At 40.1% G+C, this 23,081-nt stretch overlaps 1 pseudogene; it reads right to left on the bottom strand.

The window, feature by feature from the left end:
- Positions 1 to 10,673: 10,673 nt before the first annotated feature.
- Positions 10,674 to 23,081, bottom strand: part of LOC130863135 (heterogeneous nuclear ribonucleoprotein A3-like) — a 37,607-nt pseudogene continuing 25,199 nt past the window's right edge.

Genomic DNA, 23,081 nt, shown 5'->3' with positions numbered 1-23,081 from the left:
AACTTATACTACCACTTTGGAAATTAGTTTGGCAGTTTCTAGAAAACTGGGGATCAACCTACCTCAGGACACAGCAATACTATTCGGGCATATACTCTAAAGATGCTCAAGCATACCACAAGGACATTTGTTCAACTCTCTTCATAGCAGCATTATTTGTCATAGCCAGGACGTGAAAAGAGATTAAATGTTCCTCAAAAGTAGAATGTATATAAAAAAATGTGGCACATTTACACATTAGAGTACTACTTAGCAGTTAAAAAAAATGACATCTTGAAATTTACATGCAAATGGGTGAACTAGAAAAAACTGTTCTGAGTGAGGTAACCAAGATACAAAAAGATGAACATGGTATGTCCTTACTCATGAGTGGATCCAAGCTGTAAAGCAAAGGATATTGAGCCCATAGTTCATGCTCCTAGAGAAGCTAAGTAACAAGGTGAACCCTAAGAAAAGCATACATAGATCCACCTGGAAAGGGGAAATAGACAAGATCACCTGACTAAATTGGGAGCATAGGGATGTGGGGGGGAAGAGAGGACAGAAGGCGAAGAGGAGGAGAGAAGGGGAGGGGGAGGAGACCTTGAGGGAATGGAATAGTCGAGATGGAGGAAGGACAGAGATGAGAGCAAAGAAAGAGATATTTCAATTGAGGGAGCCATTATGGGACTAACAAGAAAACATGACACTAGAGAAATTCCCAGGAATCCACAAGGATGACCCCAGGTAAGACCCTAAGCAATAGAGCGAACTGGCATGGCCCTGTAATCACACTGATGAATATCTTAAATATCACCTCAGAACCTTCATCCAGCAACGGATGGAAACAGAGGCAGAGACCTGCAGTGGAGCACTGGGCTGAGCTGCCAAAGTCCAGTTGAAGACTGGGAGGAGTGAGAATATTAGCGAAGAGGTCAAAACCATGATGGGAACACCCACTGAAACAGTTTATCTGAGCTAATGAGAGCTCACCAACTCTAGGCAGACAGGGAAAGAACCAGCTTATGTTCAAACTAATCCCACTGAATGTGGGTGACAGTCGTATGGCTAGGGAAGACTGTGGGGCCACTGGACGTAGCACCAGGATTTATCCATACTGCTTATACTGGCTTTCTGGGTGCCCATTCTCTTTAGATGGATACCTTGCTCAGCCTAGATATAGTAGGGAGGGGCTTGGACCTTCCCCAAAGCATTGTGCTTACCCTCTCTGAAGAGTTGATGGGGGGCAGTGGGAGAGAGTTGGAGGGAATGGGAGGAGGGAAGGGAGTGGGAACAAGATTTGGTATGTAAAATGAAAAAAAGATTGTTTCTTTTAACAAGAAAAGAAAAAATAAACCGAATATTCACAAAAATGTTGAGCTCAGCAGCGTTTAGATGTTAGTCAGAAAATAATGATGTTTACCCACAACTGTTATCTGTGTTGGTAAGTTCGGGCTGGTTGTAGTCATTGGCTTACTTCCTTGAAAGACTCTGTGAATGATTCTGTAAAGTATCCCACTCCTTTCCTCTGTGTTGCTTTCTATGTCTATCAATGAGAGAGAAGAGAGAGAGAGAGAGAGACAGAGAGAGAGACAGAGAGAGAGACAGAGAGAGACAGAGACAGAGACAGAGAGAGAGAGAGGCAGGGAGAGCAGTAAGAGGGACAGTCACACACAGGGACAGACACACACACAGGGGCAGACTCATGAGACAGACTTCTCTAGACAGGCACAGATTCAGATTCATGCAACAGAGGGCAGAGGACACAGTGAGCATTGAGCAGAGAATCCAAATCTAGATGTGCTCTTGGTTAAATGATTCTAAGGGAACGGGCTCCTATTTCTTTCCTTATGTAACACTGATGCACTGATAGTGACTCAGAGTTAGTTGTTGGTGTGTTTAATCCACTCAATGGACCCTAGGAGAGAACCTCTATTGTTTGGTTTTAATGACATAGTACCAACTTGCCTTCTAAATACTTAACATTTATAACTGTATATTGGAGCATCTATCCTCCCTCATCAGAGACACATATCTATGCAGTGAGCTGTGGTGAATGCAGACTCACAGCTGGTCAAGATACAGAGGATACATATGTCTAGTGTTCAGACCTCAACACAATAGCTATATCACACCCTCCAAGATTCAGGGACTACTTTTGAACACGGAGGCAGAGGTTGTAGATAAATACTGCGAAATGGTGTACACTACACAATGACTGCATTCATGTGATTATCTTCACAAGACCTCCATAAACCTGGACCATCATTTCATCATGCAGTGAGTTACTATGGCCAATTAATAGGTTATGGGAGAAGGAGTGTCGTAAAATTAAAAGAAAAGAAATTGCAAGTAAGTACCACACTTTAACTCTATTACTGAAGGACAACATCGTTGCTTGGCTGGCATTTTTATACATGTTTGAGTATGTAATCCTCAACAAGGTTGGTTTTTGACTTGCAAATCCGTGAAATTTATTGATGCCTGTTATGTTCAAAGGAACCTCCAAGTCTCAAAGCTCTAAAAGCAGTCCACAGATCCAGAATTGAGTTCAGCCTGGACTACTGGAGGATTTCTGCAGGGTATATAAAAAGCCAGCATTCCCCAGGAAGTTGTGAAGCTGTCTCCCCCTCTACCACAAGGAGTCACTTTCACTTGTGACCAGCTGGAAGGACAAGTGGCTCCCTGTGCTCCCCATTAGCACAGCACAGCTCACACTGGCCTCCAGGCTCCCATAGTATCACAGGTACCTGCTACACAATTCAGAATGTAAAAGCCATTCTCACTTTCTATCCTATTAAACTACTTCCTGTTCACAGACTTCATTCCCCTTATAACCCTGCTCTCTCTCTCTCTCTCTCTCTCTCTCTCTCTCTCTCTTCTTCTTCTTCTTCTTCTTCTTCTTCTTCTTCTTCTTTCTCCTCCTCCTCCTCCTCCTCCTCCTCTTCTTCTTCTTCTTCTTCCTCTTCCTCTCCCTTCTTCTTCTCCTCTCCCTCCTGCATCCCTCTCTCAGTGTGTCTTTCACCCTCCATATTTCCACCTCCATCCATGTCTCTCCCACCTGTCTTCTCTCTCTCTCTCTCTCTCTCTCTCTCTCTCTCTCTCTCTCTCTCTCTCTCTCTCTCCTCTGATCTCTCACAGTCAGTTCCAATCTACTGACCATGTTCAGTCTACTACTTTTTCTGCTCTGAGCTCTTCCTGATGCCTCAAGTTGATCTCTCTCTGTCTCTCTCTGTCTCTCTGTCTCTCTGTCTCTCTCTCTCTTTCTCTCTCTCTGTCTCTTTCTCTCTCTCAATAAAACTTTCCCATTACCTTACCATGGAGTAGTCACAGTTTCAGTTTATCTAATGCCAAGAAACAGTTTAAAACTTTTGCATAGTATATTTTAATTGAAAACTATTAACAATTGTCTGCAGAGTTTAATAAGTACAGTGTCCTCTTTTAAAAATATATTTTCCTTTAAAATTTCTATATGTTTTTTATTTCTTTCTAATACAGATATTGAGGGAGAGATCTGGTAATCCATTCTCATCATCTTAGTCCATGTAACCCAATATGGTCAGAACTGCCATATCTGGGCTGCCCATGCATGTCAGCATTGCCCATTTCAGTTTCAATATACGTATTAACTTGATTGCTTCAAGTTACTGTTGATCAACTGCAGCAGCAACTAGAAAGAAAAGCAAGAATATTAGCAGTGTCACCAGGAACGTTGGTGGCATCATCAGGATGGTGATGGGCAGCATCGTCAGTGTCATCATTGGAGGCATCTTATATAGGATCATCAAATCCTTGTGTCTAAGTAGGTGTGTGAACTGGAAGTTCTTTTTGTTGTTTGTTTCCTCGTGTGCTGCTTGTGTTAGAGTGACTGTTTCCAAGATGTTGTTATCCTCACAAGTCAGTGTATGACCACAGAAAGGCAGACACTGACTAGTATTTAACAATTGTGTATCTGTGTAGATGCTTAGCCACTCAGAAACACAAAGTTATCACTGGGAGAGAAAACAATTCTCATTCTAGAATAGGAGGCAACCATGAGCCAACTATCATGACTTAGTCAGTTTTGGTGGACTTAACTGACTTTATGTGCTATGTTTTCAATATATATGGGAATAAAAGAATTAGTTGTTTTCTGGTACCAGGTAAAGCCTATACAGCCCTATACGAAGCATGAAGTTTATTAATCATAAGTATTAGCACCAAAGAGAATTAGTTTTCGAGGACAAAATCTATTTTAAACCACTGTTTGAGGGCTGACTTACCCTGATCATCATTCTTTCTACTGAAAGCTTCTTGGTAATATTCTGCAGACCACCAATGTAGAATTTAGTGTCTCAACATGTCATCAGTCAACAACAATGGGAAGGGCAGAAACCTCAGTATCAAGTGGGAGAGTCAGTTAAGCCTTGAGAGTCTTGTCCATGCCACTGTTAACTGCATACTCAGCGTAGCGTTCAGTAGCCTTCAGTGCAGCAATTCTATGCTCAAACGAGCTAAAATGGGGTATATATATATACCCTGACTCCATTACTTCAACCTTTAAAGAAATATTGAGAAATTACTTCTCATTAAATTGCTTACAATTTTATTCATTTTAACACTTGTCTGTTAATGTCGCAGTTTTGATTTCAGTCCCCAAATCTTTATTGCTCAGTCTAATTTTAACATTACAGCCACTGATATCCTGTGACCTCTACTTCCTCTCTTTGAGTAAAAGGCCCCGGATTTTCAGAAACCCCAAAAGGGGACCTGCTCAACTTTTGCCTTTCTTCCTCTGCTTTTTGCTACCCAACATCACCATCCTCTGTATAACAGGAAGACATAAAAAGAAGAGGACAGAAGGTGTCCTCTCCAAATGTTGTGACCTGGATTTTAGATCCCAGCTGCTTAATGGAATATGACAATGAGGAGCATCAGCAACGAAAGGAAACTCTCCCTTCTGCACTGCAATAGTCTTTTTCCAGAGCCTTTCCCAGTTGTTCATTGGGACCCTGGGGAAAATCAGTGAAGGTGACCTGAACATGCATGAACAAAGGTGAATGAACAAAGCATGCCTCTACCACGGCAGAGGGGAGTTGCTGAGCTGCAAGCAAGGATTCTGGAGACACCTGCCCTCCTCTCACTCCTTAATCAAGACCTGTTGCCTGTGTGAGCAGTGGCCTATTCCAGCACCACTATGGTGATTTGAATGAAACAAAATCCAATACATTTAAACATTTGAATGCTTGGTCCCCATTGAATGGAAGTATTTTGAAAAGATTAGAAGGTGTAAATTTATTGGAAGACGTGTGTCAATGGGGGTGGGCATGCATGCGTGCATGTGCGCACGTGCGTGTTTGTGTGTGCTATTCTGTTGTGTGTGTGAAGAGCAGAGAACAACTTTCAGGCACTGGCTCCCCCTTCCCTGGATGAAGCAGGGTCTCTCACTGTTTTGCTGCTCAGTGTGTTCCAGTGTGACTGGCTTGTGGGTTTCAGAGCTGTTCTATGCTCTCAGCCTCCAACTGGATTTGGGGGTGCTGGAATTACATATGTCAGACACTTTCAACTTATAGTGCTTCCTGGGATGCACCTTGGGTCATTAGGTTTACAAGGCAAGTTTTCTAATTTTCTGAGCTGTGTTGCTGACCCATATATGTATTTGGGTTTATTTATTAACAGTTCAGAATGAAAATTATAAAGAGAAAACCATAATCAACATCCCCTCCTTGGCATGTAAACTTTCTTTTTCTCCAAAGCCAAGCATCATCTGGTAACATGTCTGTCATTGTAAACCTTGTTTGACTGTACCTCTTTACGCAGACTTCTGTTTGGTAATTTGTTAGCATGTGGTGGAGGACTGATTTTATACCTCAGGTCTGCGACTTTATACTGCAATTATAGGGGAAGTCCTGTGCTAGCTGGTTTTCAGTGCATTTAGCAGAAAAGTGATATCTCTTTCATTTCAGACACATGAATTGTTTCTTTGAAGAATGGAAGCTACAGCCCTTTGGCTTAGAAACTCTGGCATGTCTAATATTCTTTTGCAACTAGTGATATTGGAGTTTATATTCTAATCATTTGCTTATCAAAGATATTGTTTCCTTTCACGTGCTTCTCCATCATCATAGTTAACTACTCCATAGTCATTATACTGAAAACCTTTATCATTTTCTTTCTGTATCACCATGAAAAATCCATATTAGTTTAAAATTCTCCTTCTGGTATAAAGTGTGTTAACTTCCTGGGCTGTTGCTCTTACAGTCCAGTCACTTTCACTTGAATCTCAGAAGATGACTGGCCAGTGGATTTCTGTGATGAAGAATATAAGAAAGATGCAAGAACATTTTCAAGGCTAGGTCTTTTTGTTGGAACAATCCACAGTCTTGAAAAGATAGCCATCTAGAGCATCTCCTATCTCACAGTAAAATACTGTGCTTTCCAACATGGTGGGAATCACCTGCATGGATACTGCTCTCCTCAGGATGATAATAAATTCAGACTTTCCAAACTGTTCACAAAGCATCTCCTTTAAGTGTTTTCTGATGTACTTTTTAGGGTGCTTACACTGCCGTGCACTCTGCTCACCTATTGTCACCTCATCTGCGTTCACAGAAGGCCCTGATCGCAGAGAAGCACACTCAACATTGGAGTTCTTCTCCACTTCTCGTTTCTGAGTTGTTTTCCACAGCTGAGAAAATGGAGGGTTACTCTGATTCACACTCATGGGCTCTGTGTTTTGCTGCACTTGTTTTCAAAATGCTTTTTTTTTCTTTACATTTTACAAGATATGGGCACATAAAAAATAAGAAACTACATAATATTTAACAGAATTTTTTTATATATTTAGCTACTCAAAAAATCACTGACTATCAGTAGTAAATGTAAATAATTTAAAGCTTAGCATAGACTGAGAGAGAAACTTGATCCAACCAACCTAACCTACTCAGTGTTGACTTGAATGAACATCTTATTTCATTTGTATTTTGTTAACATATTTGTTAATTCTTTCAAAAGTGAATGACATGGTTTTAACCCTGACAAAGTACTCCTCGTGTAAAACATACTACCTCATTCAATCTAAAAATCTTAAGCCTTGACAGTGAATGCAAGCCTTTTGTGTGAAATTCCATAATTGGCAACAGACAAACTTTAGTAAAAATAATAAAGAATAAAACACCAATTAAACTAAAAGCAAAACAAATGGACACACTATAGATTATATATGTTGCAGGGTTATATATAAACCTGTTGGGTCTATCTGCATAGAGTGCAGGCTTTCATGGTCTAGTTCCAGTGAACACATTGCATACAACTTTCATGATAATACTGACCTGACATGTGGAAATGAACAATTCTGGTCTGATGGGAATGGGTCCTACAGGGTCAGATTTTTGAAAGCCTGCTCCACGGTTGTCGGCATACTTTTGGTAAAGTATTCAGAGGGGTGGCCTTGTTGGAGGAGGCGTGTCACTTGACATGAGGGACATGTACAAAGTTGGGTCCTGTTGTCTAAACACTCTGCAGCAGTGCAGACATGGGCTTACGGATGTGTGTTTGTCCTTAAACAAAATATACTGATTTTTTAAATTAGATTTACCTCACATCTTGTTTTTTTCTTAGAGACATGGGGTAGAGCGTCTTCCTTGGGGCAAACATTAGTTTTATATTTTTCAAGAACTTCACGAGTTCCCACTTTTAAATCTTTTTTCATGACTTCCGTAAGATGTACATACTGCAGTGCACCATGTTCATGTTCTACTTTTTTCACTGTCTTGGTAGCAGGTTGCTCTGAGTATAGGGACTTGCTGTCATATTTCTTCTTTAGTTTTTGTTCTGTAGATATTTTCTGAATAAGAGGAGGTGGATTGTTTTCAAAATGACTCTGACATTACATATTACAGTGTTTGGATGAAGAAAAAGTTAAATATATTCATGCATGTTTTGCTACTTACGGCATCACTAGCTATCCCCTGTGACCTCAGAGGATCCCTAAGGCACAGAATGTACCAAAAGTTTAGTGAACTGCTTCCCGGCTGGACAGCCCAGTCCCGAGGCCCTAGGATGCTCCCCCATCTGCCACAACTTCACTAGCAGGCCAACAGGAAAGTTTCCTGCAGGTAGGCTGCTCCAAATCCCCCATCAATCAGACAGACCCTGCCATCTAAACATCCCACTGGACACCCAAACCCATCCATCTCCTGTGAACTCAGAGGATCTCTGAGGCACAGAATGCAGCTGCACAGAGCAGACCAAGAGGTGAATGACCAGCTCCCTGCTGGTCAGTCAGTCTCTAGGTCCTAGAACCCAGGGCTAAACCCTGGACCCCTCTTCCACCTACCTCAACTTCCCTAGGAGGCCAGCAGGCAAGTCACCTGCAGGCATGCTGGTCCAACAGCCACCATTCATCAGACCCTGTACTCTTCAAGTCCCACTCCACTGCCAAACTCACCCATTCCCAGAGAACTCAGCTGCATCCTGAGATACAGAAAGCAACTGCATGGAGCCAGTCAAAAGCAGCTCCCTAAGACACAGAGAGCAACTTCAATGATCAGTCAAGAAAGGATCCCTGAGACACAGACACCAACTGTAAGGACTGGAGCAAGAGGCAAGCACACTGCCAGCACCAACTGGAAGGAGAAATGGGTAGACACCAATACAAGAATACATTCAACAACCTAAAACACAACATGGTAACACCAGATCGCAGTGGTCGCATGATAGGAAGACCTGAACATCCTAGCTCAGAAAAGGCAGAAGAAAACGACATTAAATATAACTTTATGAAGATGATAGAAACCCTTAAAGAGGGGAGCATAGAAAAATGTAGAGCTTAATAACAATCAATAAGAAAAGTAAAATAAAATTCAAGGTGATTACCCTTAGCTGTTTTCTTCCTTTAAAGATATGAGGTAGTTCTTTCTTCATACATGTATTGTATTTATATTTTTCAAGAATTTCACGAAAATTTTCTTTTAAATCTTCTTTGATGAGATCCTTTAGAGGCATGCAGTGGGAATCATTCTGGCCATCCACACTTTCCTCATCTGTTTCCACCAAGGGCTTTCCTGAACGTGAAGGGGCACTGTCATGGGCTCCTTTATAGGTTTTCTTTTTTTTGTGTTCTGGAGCAGTTCTCTGCAGGAGGGAAGGTGAAGGGTTCATTTGCTTGGTTTCCTAGCAGAATTTTTCTTATCTCTAGGTGCTTATTTTTAAAATTATCTTTACAAGTCACAAGTTGTAAACCCTGAGAAAGTAAAAAGTGTTCAATACTTAACAGTTAAACTTCCTCACATATGCCCATTTTGTGTCAAATCACTAGGAACTGAAAATGAATTACTTTCTCCTAGAACTGACTATAAATCATGAAGCCATGATTTTTGTCATTGTTGATTGAAATATTTATGTCATGATGTGTCACATATCCACAAACACGAATTAGATAAGATGTAACATGTAAAAACAAGTCTCACAACTAAAGGTTTGACCTTGCGTGAATATTTCCTCAGAGAACTTGCAATACTACTACCCAAGAGTGTTTAATAAACAATAATTCTCTTCCTCAAATTAATAATTAATATATTTCAAATTAATGATTTTCTATCTTAAACTATACATGTAAATGGAAGAAAATGATTCTTTTTAAAAAATATTTATTTGTTTATCATGTATACAATATTCTGTCTGTGTGTATGCTTGCAGGCCAGAAGAGAGCACCAGACCCCATTATAGATGGTTGGGAGCCACAATGTGGTTGCTGGGAATTGATCTCCAGACCTTTGGAAGAGCCAGCAATGCTCTTAACCACTAAGCCATCTCTCTAGCCCCAAGACAATGATTCTTAAAGTATTACATAGTATTTTTACTTCATTTTAATAACTGTAATTGAAATTTTTTAATTTTAGCATGCTTACAGGATTTTTTTTCTTAAAAATAGGCATATGTGAAGAGTTTTAGTTGTTAAGTATTGAACACTTTTTACTATCTCAAGGTATTTAGGGGTAAAGTCATATATGATTTCTAATTGTACATATTAGATTTGACTTGAGATCACAGACAGTAGGAGCAGAGATATTAAGAGTGTCAACAACAAGAGACACACAATTATATGAATACAGCTGCTTCTAAGGAAAAGGAGAAGCAGATGCTATAAAGCTTTGGGGACAATAATTAGTGAATAAAGTTAAACACATCTATTGCACAGAGGCAGAAACCAACCAACAACAGAAATGGATGTGTAAGAAATATCAGATGTGTTCTTCAAAAGTAGTCTAGTATCAGTGTGAAACATTTTTAAAAGGCAAGGAAAGAGGGTCAAGCAAATTGAGCCCTCTGTCCAAAGGAGAGCAAACAGAAACAATGGAGATTTTTTATTTCAAACTACACATTGTGAACGTGTTGCGCACGTACATGGCCTAGCTGTGCTACAACAAGTTCTAATGCAGTCTACTGTCCTCTGTGAGAGGGAAATCAATGATAGAATAAAACCCTAATTGCAAAGGTTCCATTCTGGTTAATGGTTCTCTTTCTAAGCTTTGGGGTTGATACAGGAACCTGTTCTCTCTGTCAGTAGAGAAAGATTAAAATCATACAGCTTAGTTCCCAGCTGGTACTTTAAGGGTTGGCTGGAGATTTTTACAGTTCCTCTAATGCATTTAGGATGACTGTCTCAAAGTAACCTGCAGCTTTCCTGACAACTCCTCACTCTCTCTCTCCTGCTAAGAAATGTAGCCCTTTTCTGCTGTTTTTGAAAACCTTCTGCTACCATATCCACCACATCCACCACCTGATCCATAGCCACCACCATAAGGACTGTCTAAGCTTCTTCCACAAAAACTGCCCCCTTTCATGGGTCCATAATTTGATTGCTGTTGTCCACCATAATTTCCAAAGTCATTATAGTTCCCACCACCATAGTTACCTCCACCAAAATTTCCTCCTTCATAGTAACTGTCATGTCCTCCTCCTGCACCACCACCATATCCACCACCTTGGTTTCCATAGCCTGGTCCACCACCACCACCACCACAGCTTCCTCTACTGCTGTAACCAGGACCACCACCATAGGTGCCACCATCACCTCCAAATCCATTATATCCACCATCACCACCTCCATAACTACCTCTGCGCCACCACCTCCACCACCGTAGCCTCCTCTTCCACCAAAGTTTCCACCACGACCAAAATTACCTCCACCACCTCCAAAGTTGCCTCCACGACCCATAAAATTGCCAGATCCACCACTCTGGGATCCAGAAGACTGAATCTCTTGTTTAGAAAGGACCTTTTTCACTTCACAATTTTGCCCCTTAATAGTGTGGTATTTCTGAACAACAATTTTATCAACTGTGTCATGGTCATCAAAAGTCACAAAAGCAAATCCTCTCTTTTTCCCCACTCTGCCTGTCTTCGTAACTTCTATGGTTTCAATCTTGCCATACTTTTCAAAGTAGTCTCTCAGGTTATACTCTTCTGTATCCCCTTTAATACCACCAACAAAGATTTTCTTCACTGTTAAATGGGCACCAGAATTTACAGAATCCTCTCTAGAAATGGCTCTCTTTGGTTCCACCACACGCCCATCAACTTTGTGTGGCCAAGCACACACTGCAGCATCCACCTCTTCAATGCAAGAGTAGGTCACAAAACCAAAAGACACTTAAGGTCATGCTCAACCTCCTTAGCGATCAGGGAAATGCAAATCAAAACAACTTTGAGATACCATCTTACACCATTCAGAATGGCTAAAATCAAAAACACCAACGATAGCCTTTGCTGGAGAGGATGTGGAGTAAGGGGTACACTCATCCATTGCTGGTGGGAATGCAAACTTGTGCAACCACTATGGAAAGCAGTGTGGCAGTTTCTCAGGAAATTTGGGATCAACCTACCCCAGGACCCAGCAATACCACTCTTGGGAATATACCCAAGAGATGCCCTATCATACAACAAAAGTATATGATCAACTATGTTCATAGCAGCATTGTTTGTAATAGCCAGAACCTGGAAACAACCTAGATGCCCTTCAATGGAAGAATCGATGCAGAAAGTATGGGATATATACATATTAGAGTACTACTCAGCAGTAAAAAACAATGACTTATTGAATTTTGCATGCAAATGGATGGAAATAGAAAACATTATCCTGAGTGAGGTAAGCCAGACCACAAAAGAGGAACATGGCATGTACTCACTCATAATGGCTTTCTAGCCATAAACAGGGGACATTGAGCCTATAATTCGTGATCCTAGAGAAGCTAAATAAGGTGAACCCAAAGAAAAACATATAGGCATCCTTCTGGATATTAACCTTCATCAGGAAATGAAAGGAGACACAGACAGAGACCCACATTGGAGCACCGGACTGAAATCCCAAGGCCCTAAATGAGGAGCAGAAGGAGAGAGAGCACGAGCAAAGAACTCAGGACTGCGAGGGGTGCACCCACACACTGAGACAATGGGGATGGTCTATCAGGAACTCACCAAGGCCAGCTGGACTGGGTCTAAAAAAAGCATGAGATAAAACCGGACTCGCTGAACATAGCAGACAATGAGAAGTCAAAAACAATGGCACTGGGTTTTGATCCTACTGCACCTACTGGCTTTGTGGGAGCCTAGGCTGTTTGGATGCTCACCTTACTAGACCTAGAAGGAGGTGGGAGATCCTTGGACTTCCCACAAGACAGAGAACCCTGACTGCTCTTTGGGCTGCTGAGGGAGGAGGAGTTGGTTGGGGGAGGGGGAGGGAAATGGGGGGCGGTGGTGGGGAGGAGGCAGAAATCTATAATAACTAACTAACTAACTAACTAAATAAATAAATAAATAAGTTTTTAATCTCTTCACAAACCATCTCTTTTAGGTCCCTTCTGAAGAGGTCCTTCAGCCATAAGTACTGCTCCTGTTGTATCTCCTTTGCCTGCTCCTTCAGCAGAGCTACCTGCTCCATACACATTCGGCTTAATTCATTCCTGACTTGTCCCATAATTTCCTCTACATCCTTTCTGAAAAGTTTCCTCATCCTTGCATGCTCTACAGCCAATTCCTCCCTCAGTATTTCTTTTATGTCATTTCTGAGGAGTTCCTTCCATCGTGTGCAACGGCAATCAGCTTGCTCCTTTATGTCCTCCTTCCTCTTGACCGAAGGAAGTCTTGAATGCACTTGTGCATCTTTTCTATCGGTCATTTTCTGCTGATGAGAAAAAGGAGATTAGTTTGCTTGGCTTTCTTCACAAATTTATTGTTGTTGGTGGTGGTGTTGGTGTTGGTGGTGGTGCTGGTGCTGGTGGTGGTGGTGGTGTTTGGGAATGCTTTTTCAAAGTGGCTTTGTCCTTGCACGTATAGGAAACAGATTGGGAAAGTAGAGAGCTCATTTTTAACACTTTTGTTTCTTCATATGTTTGGCTATTCAAATCACTAGGCTATAGTCAGTCACTGAAAATGATTTACCTTAGCCTGGAGTAGAAGTATAACCATGATCCAACAAACTTACTCAGTATTAACTGAAAAAATATATTTTATTGTATATTAAATTTGCCTAAAATAGTAAATTGCATGATTTTTAACATTACAAATTTATTCTTGAACAATGGACTTTGTATTTTTCACCTTTGATATCTAGTTGGGTCATTGTTGCCCTGTTATAAATAACTCCATTTAACAATTTTTATGTCTGTATATGTATATGTATATAAGGAGGTGTGTTTCCTTAGATCTCTTTCTGCAGAGATCCCTGGCTAAGTGTTGATTTTATCTCTCATTACAGGCACTAGAGACAATTAGAAACTGGGGCAGAACTAAATCTATAAACTTGGCATGAGTGTGAATGGTAATAGCACTACAATGGCATCCTGGAGAATGACCTCTTTTTAACTTATCCTAACGTGCTGGTTACTACAGACACATTGTTCATAATGCCAATCACATACTCAGGAGGCCTAAACTTATCATACATACATCATTAGGGGACATTATACAAGTGAGACAAAGTAAATTTTTCAGGATAAAGTTTACCTCAAATGTAAAGACAGTTTAAGATAAGATTTCATGAAAAATTACTAGATTCTGAGAGTGTATGTTTAGTTTAATTTGTTTATGTACATGTGTGCCCAATAATTTGAACATGCATCATGTGTGTGCTGATCTCTTAGAGACCTGTATCAGGCATTAGATCCCTTGGAATTGTAAATGCAGGTGGTTGTATGTTGCTGTATGAGTTCTGGGAACTAAATTCAAGTCCTCTTGATGGAATAGTAAGGGATTTACATTCTGTGCTATCTCTTCCAACATTTTTATTTAAAAAATTAGATAGTTTATTGTAAAGATTTTATGCCTTACAAAATATTTCTAGATAAATATTAGCAAAATATTAGAGATGAACAAACATACAATGCTTTATGAAGGAAAATTCAGATATGGCTGATAGGAATTGCATGTAGAGTGATAAATTGACCAGGTCACGTGCACATTTCATTTAGTTACTTTTACAGAGAGAGTAGATGACATTTGCTTGAGATTGTGTCTCCTAGGAAGACCAAAGTAGCTACAATCATCTAGTCTTATCAACATGGCCACCTAAACATGACCTGAACAGAGATGGCACCAATAGACACACTAAGTCATGGAGCCTCACCTGTATATAAAGAACTGTGGAAAATGGGGACTACTGAGGGATGGAGAGATGGTCTTCCCCAGAGACATGCCTCCCACAATGAATTATCTAATACTGGAGGTCCATCCTGAGATCATATGATACATGTAATATTATACTGGTTGAAGAGGGTGTACTCATACATTTAGGAGTGTGTATCTGTGTGTGTGTGCTTAACATCATAAAGAAAAAAGTCATAAGTTTGAGAGCAAGGGGAGTGTATGGTAGGAGTTGGGGGAAATGAAGTAATAATGTATTTATATTTTTATTTGAAAAAATATTAATTAAGAATAAATCAAAAATTGGATCTTTAGCAATCCAATGAACAGGTGTGACTCAGATAGAAGGGAAACCTTCTGCATGGATCAGTTTACTGACATGGCTCAAAACACACTGGATTCAATTCTATCTTTTTTGTTTTTTTTTTTTTTGGTTTTTCGAGACAGGGTTTCTCTGTGGTTTTGGAGCCTGTCCTGGAACTATGGATTCAGTTCCTTACAAGGAACTATAATCCAGCTTTTTGAAGAAATCTGGAATTTTGATGGCTAATTCAGGGTATATAAGTAACTACATATATCCCCTTGGGGCCACATGTCTCTTTTGGTGACTTGATTTTGAACAGTGTGTAGAAAGCAAATATGTGTATGTGAAATATTTTCATTTTTAATATCCAGTTTTCTCAAAAAAAAGCTGCAAGATGAGACTCGGGTCATGGCTCAATGGATGTCTCAGTTTTCTTTCTGTTGCTGTGATAAAAACCATGATCAAAAGCAACATGGGAGGAAATGAATTATTTCACTTCTATATCCCAGGCCACAATCCACTGAGAGAAGTCAGGACAGAAACTCCAGTAGGAACTCAAGGAGGAGCCATGGAGCATTAGCTGCTTACTGGTTAGGTCCTAATGACTTTCTCAGTCTGTTTTCAGATACAATCCAGGTCTGTATGTCCAGAGGTATCACTGTCCATCCTGAACTGGGCCCCCACAAACCAATCATTAAGCAAGAAAATGTCCCACACACTTGCCCACAGGAAATTTGATGGAGAAACTTTCCCAAATAAAGTTACTCTTCAATGTCATAGTGTCATTTACTTGGATGGAGACAACAGCTAACAGAACAGAGTGATGGGCAGGTAAGAATCAGGAAGTAGTAAAAGTCAGCATCTTCAGTTTGGTACTTGAAATCTGAGGCACAACTGAGTCAATATACACATAGTGAAAGGAACTTGTTTGTAAAAGTGCATACATATGGATTGAAGAAGGTAAATGTTTGTAAAAATCAATAAACTTATACTTTTAAGATGCAAGCTTCTACAAATTCTGAAATATTTAATGTAAAAGCAAGGGAGAAACAAGCCAAAGTATTCAACTATTCAAGTAGGTAAGTCAACAGTAAAGAAAAAAAAAACTATGGTGCCATTTTCATGTCAGTCACATGACCATGGAAGCCTGGGTGCTTTTGGTTTACTAGACTTTGTCAAGTGTCTCCTGGCTAATCACTGATTCCTTACCATGTGCTTTTTCTATTATCTCTTGCAGAGACACCATGTTGGTTCTTTCCATGTCAACTGTAATGACTCCTGGGCCTTTGTGTTTACTATTATTTACTTTCAGTATTATTGCATGAATTTTTCATATAGTATTAAAAGCATGTTTGACTTTTAGTTTGTGATTTACAGAGTCTAGTTATTTTCATGATTTGGGTTTTACTATTGTTTGGAAAACCTCTATCCTACTGCAGAGATGGTCAATTCAGATGTTTCGTTTCTTACACACTCAAATATGCAAATTTTCAGATCAGAGGGAACAGAATTACCTTTAAGTGTGTTCTCACTTTAGGTTTATCAGGAATTGGCACTTTGTTAGAACAGATGGTACTTTCAGGCGTTTCGAACATTTTCTTGATTTTCTTATTAAAATCTATGTCGATGAGTTTGCAACTGATGGCGTATAGAACTGAACTCAAATGGGCCCACTCCTCTTCCTCACTCCTTTTTGCAAAGATATGTTCTGATGGGGAGTATTCTCTCCCATATTCATTCCTTATTTCTGGTTTTGGGAACATGTTCTGCGGATGAGAAGACGGAAGATAAATCTGATTTGCTTTTTCTTAGTTTAGGGTTTTTCTTTATTTAAGGTGCTTGTGTTTTAAAATGACTATAACTTTTCAAGATAAAAGTTATTGACATAGAGAAAGAAGAAAGCAATTGGTAATTAATAGTAAAATGTATCTGTATCTATGCTCAGCTACCCACAAATCATTCGGCTATCATTAAGAGCTGAGATAATTTGGCTTAGGTGAGAGCCTATAAAACATTCAGTGTTTCAGTGATATTTACCAGACACTATTTACTATCATGGAGAAAAATGATAACAGAACAGAATATTAGGCAGACAAGCATTAGGGAGCAGTAAAGGGCAATGTCTTCATGTTCTTCCGTGAACTCTGAGGCACCCAAATAACTTGTAAGACACAACTCAATCACGACATGAGAGAATGATAGCTTTAATTGCAAAACGCATATGGTCTCCAGAAGGTATATTTGCAAGATACACTGAAGACAACTAAAAATGTGTGTGTGTTTGTGTGTGTGTATACATAACTTACACTTACACAGCTACCTGGTTTTTGACAAAGAGAACAACAACACACCTTATAAAGACAGTATCTTCAACAAATGGTACTGGTCAAATAGGGAAGATACATGTAGAAGAATAAAACTCGATTCTATCATTTCACTGTGAACAGAACTCAAACTTATACCTAAGAAGGACCTTAATATAAGTTCTGGTCCAGGAAGTGGTGGTACACTCCTTTAATACCAGCACTTGGGAGGTTGAGGCAGGAGGATCTCATTGAGTCTGAGACAGCCTGGTCTACAAAGGGAGCTACAGAATAGCCAGGAATGTTACACAAAAATAAACATAAAAAATAAACATAAAAAATTAAGTAGAACATCTGGTATCCTGAATTTGGTAGAAAAAAAATAGGGAATAAACTTGCATTTATGGGCACTGGAAAGGATTTTTTTTGAACAAGACCCTGATAATACAAGCATTAAGACCAATGACTGAGAAATGGGAACACATGAAAGAGAAAAGTTTCTGTATAGCAAAAGAAACCATAATTGGTAAAAAGAGGCAACCTACAGAACGTTTACCAGAAGGCTGCTGTCTAGAATATAAAAAGAACTAACAGAAGTCTAAGACCTTTAAGGGAGTAAGCCTGAGCCAGGTCCTCTGCAGTTCTGGGCTCACCCGGGCCTGGGAACTCCAAGGCAGTAGACCGGAACCAGAGACCTTACAGAAACAGGTCAAAGTCAGTAACCTAGGCCAAAGTAGGCCTGAGACAAGGATCTCCACCTTGGGCCTGAGCAGGATTGAGGAAACAAATTCCACAGGAGTAGGACTGAACTGGCTACCTAGGATGGAGTGGGCCTGAGGAAGCAAGCTTTGTGGGAGCAGAAGCCAGAAGCCAACCCAGTCCTGGGACACTGGCAGGCTAGGTAGGATTGAGCTAGCAACCTGGTCCAGAGACAGTGAACTCCACTAGAACAGGTACAGGAGCATAACCGCTGAGCGAGTGAGCCAGAGCCAGAGACTGCTGAGGATCCAGACATGAATCTTGGACTTTCAAGGGAGTAGACCTAAGCCAAGACCCCTGTGGGTCTAAAATGAGTCTAGGACCTCCTAGAAACTAGGTCTGAGCCAGGACCTCTGCCAGTCTGGGTGTGAATCTGAGAACTCTGAGAGAGTAGGCAGGAAACTACTCTGTGGGGCCAGGTGTGAGTCTGGGACCTCAGGAGGAGTAGGCCTGAGCCAGGACCTCTGTGGGTCCAGGCATTAGTCTGGGACATCAAAGGGAATAGGCAGGAGCCTAGAATCTTTGTGGGTCCAAGTATGAGTCTGAGTCCTCTGAGGGAGTAAGCCAGAGCCAGGCAAACCCAAGCCTGGGAACTCCGAGTCAGTAGACTGGAACCAGAGACCATTGCTGGATCAATTCCAAGCCAGGGATTTCTGCAGGAGGTGATCCAGACCAGGATTTACAGGAACAGGTCAAAGCCGGTAACCTAGGCTAAAGTAGTCCTGAGACAGCAAACTCCAAGGGAGCAGGGCAAAGCACAGTAGTGCTGAGCTATCTCCAGGAACACAGAGTAACCAATGGGGTAATTAGAACTGTGGCACTGACTGTACCACAAGAAAAAAACATCTGAGCTTTGGATTCACTGGCCTCTAGAAAATTAATCAACAGAATCTCAGATAGCCCCAACCACATGCAACACCACAAAGAGCAACACAACACCAGTAAAACCTAAAAACTCTACAACAGTGAAACCTGAACAACCTAATATAGACGAAGCAGAAGAAATTGACCTAAAAAGAACTTCAAGAGAATGTCTGAAACTCTTAGAGAGGAAATAAGAAATTCCCTTAAAGAAATGGAGGGAAAAACACACACACACACACAAAAAGACATAAGCAAATCCCTTAAAGAAAATCAAGAAAAAGAAATAAAACATATGAAAGAAATTATTCAAGACTTGAAAACTGAAATTGAGGAATTGAGGCAATAAAGTAAACACAAGCCAAGGGAACTATAAAAACAGAAGTCATGAGAAACGATCAGGAACCACAAATGTAAGCATGAACAGCAGAATACAAGAGATAGAAGAGAGAATCTCAAGTACTGAAAATACAATAGAGGAAATAGATTGATCAGTTAAAGAAAGCATTAAATTTAACAAAAGCTTAACCCAAAAATATCCAGGAAATATGCAAAATATCCAGGAAATATGGGACACCGTGAAAAGGTCAAATCTAAGAATAATAGGTATAGAAGAGGGAGAATAAGTTCAATTCAAAAGCACAGAAAATATATTTAACAAAATTATAGAAGAAAATTTCCCAACCTACTGCTGAGTAGTACTCTAATGTGTATATATTCCACACTTTCTTCATCCATTCCTCCATTGAAGGGCATCTAGGTTGTTTCCAGGTTTTGGCTATTACAAACAATGCTGCTATGAACATAGTTGAACAGATACTTTTGTCATTTGATGTGGCATCTCTTGGGTATATTCCCAATAGTGGTATTACTGGATCTTGGGGTAGGTTGATCCCAAATTTCCTGAGAAATCGCCACACTGATTTCCAAAGTGGTTGCACAAGTTTGCATTCCCACCAGCAATGAATGAGTGTGCCTCTTTCTCCACAACCTCTCCAGCAAAGGCTATCATTGGTGTTCTTGATTTTAGCCATTCTGACAGGTGTAAGATGGTATCTCAAAGTTGTTTTAATTTGCATTTCCCTTATCGCTAAGGAGGTTGAGCATGACCTTAGGTGTCTTTTGGCCATTTGAATTTCTTCTGTTGAGAATTCTCGAATTTTGCGTGCAAATGGATGGAAATAGAAAACACTATCCTGAGTGAGGTATCCCAGACTCAAAAAGAGGAACATGGGATGTACTCACTCATAATCGGTTTCTAGCCATAAAATAAAAGACATTAAGCATATAATGTGTGATCCTATAGAAGCTAAATAAGAAAGTGAACCCAAAGAAAATCATATAGTCATCCGCATGGAGAGGGGGAAGTAGACAAGATTCCAGGGCAAAAACTGGGAACTTGCGGGTGAGGTGGCATGGGGCAAAGGGGAAATGGGATGAGAAATATGAGAAGGGGAGGATGGGAGGAGCTCGGAGGATTGGGATGGTTGGGATATAGGAAGGATGGATACGGGAGCAGCGAAGTATATATCCTATCTAAGGGAGCCATCTTAGGGTTGGCAAGAGACTTGACTCTTGAGGGGTTCGCAGGTGTCCAGGAATATGTCCCCAGCTGGTACCTTGGGCAACTAAGGAGAGGGAACCTGAAATGACCCTATCCTATACTGATGAATATCTTGCATATCACCTTAGAACCTTCATCTGGCGATGGATCGAGGTAGAGACAGAGTCTCAATTTGGAGCAACGGTCTGAGCTCTTAAGGTCCAAATGAGGAGCAGAAGGAGGGAGAACATGAGCAAAAAATCAGGACCACGAGGGATGCACCCACCCACTGTGACAGTGGAACTGAGTTATTGGGAGCCCACCAAGGCCAGCTGGTCTGGGACTGAATAAGCATGGGTTGATTCCGGACTCTCTGAGCATGGCGGTCAATGAAGACCGATGAGAAGCCAAGGACAATGGCACTAGGTTTCGATCCTAATACATGAACTGGCTTTGTGGGAGCTTAGCCTGTTTGGACGCTCACCTTTCTGGACGTAGATAGAAGGACCTTGGTCTTCCCGCAGGGCAGGGAATTTGGACTGCTCTTCAGTATCGAGAGGGAGGGGGAATGGAGTGGGGGGAGGAGAAGAGGAGTGGGGATAGGGGGAGGGAAGTGGGGGGAGGGCAATATTTGGGAGGAGGGGAGGGAAATGGGAAATGGGGAGCAGGTGGAAATTTTAATTAAAAAAGAATAAAAATAAATAAATAAGTAAAAAAAATAAAAAAATAAAAAAAATAAAAAAAAATAAAAATAGAAACTGGAAAAAAAATAATAAAATAAAATAATAGGACAACTAAAAAAAAAAAAATTTCGCAACCTAAAGAAAGATATGCCTATGAAGATCCAAGAAGCTTATAGAACAACAAATAGACTAGATAAAAAAAAGCCCTCTTGCCACATAATAATCAAAACACAAAATATACAGATTAAAGAAAGAATATTAAGAGATGCAAAGTAAAAGGCCAAGTAACATATAAAGGCAGACTTATCAGAATTACACCTGACTTCTCATTGGAGACAATGAAGGTCAGAAGATTGTAGTCAATCATTATGCAGACATTAAGAGACCATGGATGCCAGCCCAGTACAATACCGAAAAAACTTTCAATCCCAATAGAAAGACTAAACAAGATACTTTATGACAAAACTAAATTTCACCAGTAACTATCCACAAACCTAGCCCTACACAAAATACCAGAAGGAAAACTCCAACCCCCGGAAGTTGACCATACCAACAAAACAAAGACAATTGATGGTCTAAGAACTGCAAATCCCAAGGAAAGGAGGGAAAAACACACAAATTAACATCATCAACAATGAAAACTAAATTAACAGGAGATAACGATCACTGGTCATTAATATCCCCCAATGTAAATAACTCACCTCACCTATAAAAAGGCACAGGCTAACAGTTTGGATATGAAAACAAAATCCATCCTACTTCTGCATATATAAAAACATCTCAACCACAAAGACAGACATTGTCTCAGAGTAAAGGGTTGGGAAAAATATACCAATCAAATGAACCTAAGAAACAAGTGGGTGTAACTATCCTAATATCTAACAAAATAAACTTCAAGCTAAAATCAATCTAAAGACACATAGAAGGTCATTTCATATTACTAACAGGAAAAATCGATTAAGAGGAAATCTCAATACTGAACATCTATGCCCCCAAAATAAAGACACCTTCATATGTAAAAGAAAAATTTCTAAAGCTTAAATCATACATTAAACCCCACACACTAATAGTGGGAGACCTCAACACTCTCCTCTCACTACTGGACGTGTCAGTCAAAAAAAAAATGAACAGAGCCGGGCGATGGTGGCGCACGCCTTTAATCCCAGCACTCGGGAGGCAGAGGCAGGCGGATCTCTGTGAGTTCGAGACCAGCCTGGTCCACAGAGCTAGCTCCAGGACAGGCTCCAAAGCCACAGAGAAACCCTGTCTCGAAAAACCAAAAAAAAAAAAAAAAATGAACAGAGAAATAAGAGAACTAATTTATTTCTTATGTTAGGACTCAAATGGACTAATAGACATGTATAGAATATTCCATCCAAACACAAAAGAATATACCTTCTTCTCAGTACCTCATGGAACCTTCTCAAAAATTGACTACATACTTGGAAACAAAACAAACCTCAACAAATACAAAACAATGGAATAACCCAATGTACCGTATCAGATCACCATGGTTTAATACTAGAAGTCAACAGCAGTACTAATTCCAGAAAACCCACAAACACATGGAAATTAAACAATGCTCACCAGAATCATCAATGGGTCAAGGGAGAAGTAAAAGGAGAAATTAAAGACTTCCTAAAATTCAATGAAAATGACCACACAACATACCCAAATTTATAGGACAAAATAAAGCAGTGTTAAGAGAAAAGTTCATAGCAATAAATGCCTACGTAAAGAAGCTGAAAAAAATCCTACACTAAGAGAACATTTTAAAACTTTAGGACAAAAAGAAGCAAAACTCACCTAAGAGAACTTGATGGCAGGAAATGATCAAATTGAGAGCTGAAATCAACAAAATAAAAATAAAGAAAGCAATACAAAGAATCAATGAGACAAAGAGTTGGTTCTTCGAGAAAATCAACAAAATAGACAAACCTTTATCCAAACTAACCAAAAGTTAGAGAGAGAATATCCAAATTAACAATATCAGAAATGAAAAGGGATAGTTAGCAAAAGACACTGAG

This window comes from Chionomys nivalis, chromosome 20 (genome assembly GCF_950005125.1).
Source record: "Chionomys nivalis chromosome 20, mChiNiv1.1, whole genome shotgun sequence".
In the NCBI taxonomy this organism is placed as follows: Eukaryota; Metazoa; Chordata; class Mammalia; order Rodentia; family Cricetidae; genus Chionomys; species Chionomys nivalis.
This window is presented reverse-complemented; position numbering and strand designations above follow the sequence as displayed.